At 31.7% G+C, this 5,037-nt stretch overlaps 1 long non-coding RNA gene across 1 annotated transcript; it reads left to right on the plus strand.

The window, feature by feature from the left end:
* Positions 1-942: 942 nt before the first annotated feature.
* Positions 943-1,505, plus strand: LOC146921930 (uncharacterized). The gene is made up of 2 exons (XR_015010811.1): positions 943-1,065; positions 1,235-1,505. It is a non-coding gene; the product is annotated as an uncharacterized LOC146921930 (long non-coding RNA).
* Positions 1,506-5,037: the final 3,532 nt, after the last annotated feature.

The raw sequence follows: 5,037 nt of genomic DNA on the forward strand, positions 1-5,037 counted from the left end.
GGCAGTTTATCGAAAAACGTTTTGTGGTGGTAAAGATCTAACAATGAAACTGGCGGTTTCAAAACTCAAAATATCTCCAATTGAAAAACAAATTTATGATGAGATAGAGAAAAAAGAGAGATTGAATATTATGTATTTTGATTGACACAGGATGGTTGGAAGCACCACGTTGGGTGGCCGGAATGAGTGTCCGGAGTAAGAGGCGGCAGTTAGGAAAGAAGGAAGAGGAAGAAATGATTGGGAGGAAAAGAAAGAATAGAGAGTAGAGACTCTCTCACTCACGTGCCTCTCCATTTTTCTTTCTTTTTTGATATTTTTTAATTCAAAATATACACGCACGGAAATTTTAATAATTTTTAATTAAAAATTTACACATGTGGCATGCCACACAGCGTTGAGTGAGTCAAAATTAGTGTTTTGCAAAAGGGGCTAAACATAAGGGGTCACTTTTGCCATTTTTTTTAATAGTGGGCCAAAATTGCAACTTATGCAAAGTTAGGGGGTGAAAAGTGCGGTTAAGCCTAAAATAAAACTCCTTACTTTTTCGGGTGAACATGATAAAACTATAAAATATGGGATAAAACTCACTTAAAAGTGTACTATTTTATTTTTTTGAGAGGTACTGTTTTTTTAAGAGAAAACAATAACCTTATTGTCTCTAATGAATAAGACAAGATGGATGGGGTATATTTTACATATAAAATATGTTTTTATTTTAGTTGTTAGTTTTTTATTTTAGTAGTCTAGATTTGAATATTGAATCTCCTTCGGATGTCTTAACTCAACCACTTAAACTATGTATTAGGGATATCATGAATCATTATTTAATGTATCTCAGTACCTATTGAGATATATACTTTAAATAGGAAATTTCAATTTTCTTTTCTTTGCTTTACAAACTACATTCACCTTACACAGTAAAATAATTCTATTTGTGATATGAAATTAGATAAAGGAGAAGGAGAAGGTTGTTGCACAAGAGGCTGCTGCTCAACGGGACCAGCCAAACTACAGGGTTGATACATCTTTCTTACTACAAAATCCACTTCCCGGTTTGAACATGGGGTAGGGTACAAACTTTTCTTTTATAACACAATAATGATATCTTACAATTTCACTAGTTCATGTTCTCTAGCTATAATAATTATGATGATCTAAATCTTCCTATAATTGAACAACCACTATAGTAATCAAAGTAACTTTCTCAATATGTAACTTTGTTTTATTTATTCAGTGGCAATTACGGTGAGGGAGCACAAGAATTGGGGAGGAACGGGCTGAATCTGACCCCGGAAACACTATATTATTAATTCTTCACTGTCACCTTGGATGTTCTTGAAAAAGCTACTTTATATATTACAATTTACAATCATATAGGAACAATTATATGTCTTAATGTTTGAATGAAACTTTATACTTGAATCAATGTAATATGGTTTTCAATAATTATAAGTGCTTTTGTTGTAAGCGGAAATATTAACTTTGTTATCAAATCGTATTTTCAATTTTGGTGTACTTTCTCACTATCTGAACTAGTTTAGAGCTCCGGCGTTGCCCGTAGTAGATATTAAATAAGTTTGTATGCACGAATACACGTGTACGTACATTATATTAAATTTATTTAAATATACAATTATAATAATATTTTTAAAATCTCTTATTTTTAAATGTTAACCCGTGACGCAATATTAACCCTAGATTTAACCTAATTTTTTCGGGTAACTTTACTATATTAACCCTAGATTTAATTTATGCAAAATGTCATCTCTTATTTCTAAATGTTAACCCGTGATGCAATATTAACCCTGGATTTAACCTAATTTTTTTGCGTGACTTTACTATATTAACTCTAGATTTAATTTATGAAAAATGTCATCTCTTATTTCTAAATGTCAACCCGTGACGCAATATTTAACCCTGGATTTAACCTAATTTTTTCGCGTAACTTTACTATATTAACCATAGATTTTATTTATGCAAAATGTCATCTCTTATTTTTAACTGTTAACCCGTGATGCAATATTAACCCTAGATTTAACCTAATTTTTTCGCGTAACTTTACTATATTAACCCTAGATTTAATTTATGCAAAATGTCATCTCTTATTTTTAAATGTTAACCCGTGACGCAATATTAACACTGGATTTAACCTAATTTTTTCGCGTGACTTTACTATATTAACCATAGATTCTCTTATTTCTAAATGTTAACCCGTGACGCAATATTAACCTTAGATTTAACCTAATTTTTTCGTGTGACTTTACTATATTAACCCTAGATTTAATTTATGCAAAATGTCATCTCTAATTTTAACCTAATTTTTCCCTCCACACTTTTGCATTTAATGTTTATCTAAAGAAAACTAAAATTAAGTTCATAATTATATGTTGTTTTTTTTTGGAAAGGAATAACCGTTAACCTGTCTCGCTATACTTAACCTAATCTTTTACTTATAAATGTTAACCCGTCTTGCTATACTTAACCTATTATGTTACTTTACGGTATCAAGGACGATGTGATGGAAAATTATGTTATGGTACAATACCAACGTCTATGCTTCTTAATATTATAAAATACTATATGACAATCATGACATTCATCTAAACTATTTTGTTACCTAGTACCGTCAAATATTACCTTCCATATGACCCGTGCGTTAGCACGGGTCGATGGTCTAGTAAATATAAATGGTGAGATAAATGTCCAATGCAAGAATAAAAAGTGTAACAAAATCAATAATGAATTAGTTCAAGTGGTAAGAGTTTTGGGTCCCTTTAAACATGTGGCCATGAGTTTGTTTAGTGGCTCATGCATATGAGAAAAAAAATCGATTGAAAGGAAGAAGCCATCTTTTGCGACCCGCCATGACGGAGATTAGTCATCTCTAACGTTGGAGGAATTTGTGAACCTATATCATGGTTACCCAAAAAAAAAATATAACGAATAAATAGATAAAAGACATATAAATTAACTCCTTAAAAAAATTATACGGCTTCACAATGGTTATAGTTTTATAAAATATTCTATATTCATAGAAAGTTGGTTTAAATTTATGGTTGTTATTAGACATTGAGATATTTTTTATCTCCTAACATATTACATCAATCAACGTAGATTGATATTATTTTTTTATAATCACATAGATTGATATTTTGTAACATTTCCGCTTCACATAGCGCATTGAATTTTGATCCCCTAGAATACCAGCAACAACAAAATTAAATAAATATTAGTATAGAAAAATAATTAAGTTAATGTGAAATCATGTTAGTAAAAGTTCACGAAGAATTTTTTTTTATGCATACTCTATCATCCATAAAAATGAAATCGATTAAATATAAGTGATCTCTAAAATTCGGCTTTCTTCACATTCTAATAATCCTAATCTTGAGTCTCCATATTTTATATCACGGTGTGAATAATAATAAAGTTTCTACACAAAAAAAATAATCAATAGTATATGAAAAAGTATACATTTTTTTTTATGGAAGTGATATTCGTCAAACCTAAAGAATGAGAAAGGTTGATTTAAAAGGTGTAATTCTACTTGTGCTAAAATTATGTGAGTGGTTATTTAGCAAAAATCTCTTAATTTTATAGTCCTAAAAATATGCGAGTAGTTGAAATTTGAATTGGCATATGATGCTAAAAGATAAAGAAATAACACATAATTTAAGCAATTTAAAAATTCAGGTTTTAAAGATAAAATATAACAAAAACTTTTAAAAGAAAGAAAAAAAATACGTGCCAAAACCCCATAAGCATTTTTTCAGCAGAAATACTCAACTTCAAACGCACTTTCCGAGTTTATCACTAATCCAAATCACATGAAATTTATATCCAAACTGAAGTAAATTAAGAATAGGATCCAAATATCCAACAATCACTCAATTCCAAGTTACCCAGCAAAAGATATGAGCAAGATACCACACATATGCTATACGAATTTCTAACCAACATCCAATAAAATTCAACAGTAACCAAACTAACAATTGCAATCGATTTCAACAAAACACCAGTCCATAACATCAAATCTCATCAAATTTTCACAAACATCAAATTCATCATTCATAATATAGTTTCTATTTTCTAACTTCAACTTTTTTTTTAAGGCCAAGAGAAAGGTTAGGCATCAAGGGGAAGCTGAAGCATCCCAACTAGGTTTGCACCCAACAGAGACCCCCATCCTCTACCGCCTTTCCAATACGTAATATTATTAAAAAAAAGGAAAAAATATTTACAAGAGGGGGGACTAGGCCAAAACCCTCAGAAACAACAAAAAGCTAGAAAAAATAAGAAGAAAAAACTAAGGGAAACGGTAATTAGGCAAGCCATTTCTGTCCCTAGTAAAATCAACAGCCAAAGGGGAAGGCAAGGTGGTGTACCAAACGGTATCCGTCACTGCATGACCTAAAAAAGTAAGCTTATCCGCAGAACAATTTCCTTCTCGGAAGACATGAGAACAAATTACCATCATACCGTGAAGCAAACAGTTGTGCCAACGATTCCTTAGACGAATAGGAATGTGAGAAACATTTTTAAAAGCATGCACCGCACTAGAAGAGTCGCATTCCAGCCACAAACGGTTCCAATGATTACGGACAGCAAATTCCATAGCTATAATCAAACCCATCAGCTCCGCTTCAAAAACAGACCCACTACCAACATTACTAGCAAAGCATCCCAAAAAGGTCCCTCGAAAATCACGAAAAATTCCACCACAAGAAGCATTAAGATTAGCAACCGAGCCATCTGTATTAGCCTTCACCCAAGTAATGGTGGTAGGCTTCCAAACCACGGAAACAATTTCTTTAACACACTGGAAAGAAGGGGGGATCAAGAAATTATTTAAAACAACAACATCAAGAGGAAGACAATTACCATTCGAATTCATATCCGACATAGCAACAAAAGATGTTATTTTGGCCATAGTATCATGAAGGGAAGGATGAGCTGAGATGAATCTAAAAGCATTCCGAGAAATCCAAATACAATAAACAGCGTGAATAATTGCAGCCACCATGACGTCCTTCATTT

The sequence above is a fragment of the Medicago sativa genome, chromosome 5, assembly GCF_051527215.1.
Source record: "Medicago sativa cultivar Bolivia chromosome 5, Bolivia_mono, whole genome shotgun sequence".
Classification (NCBI taxonomy): domain Eukaryota; kingdom Viridiplantae; phylum Streptophyta; class Magnoliopsida; order Fabales; family Fabaceae; genus Medicago; species Medicago sativa.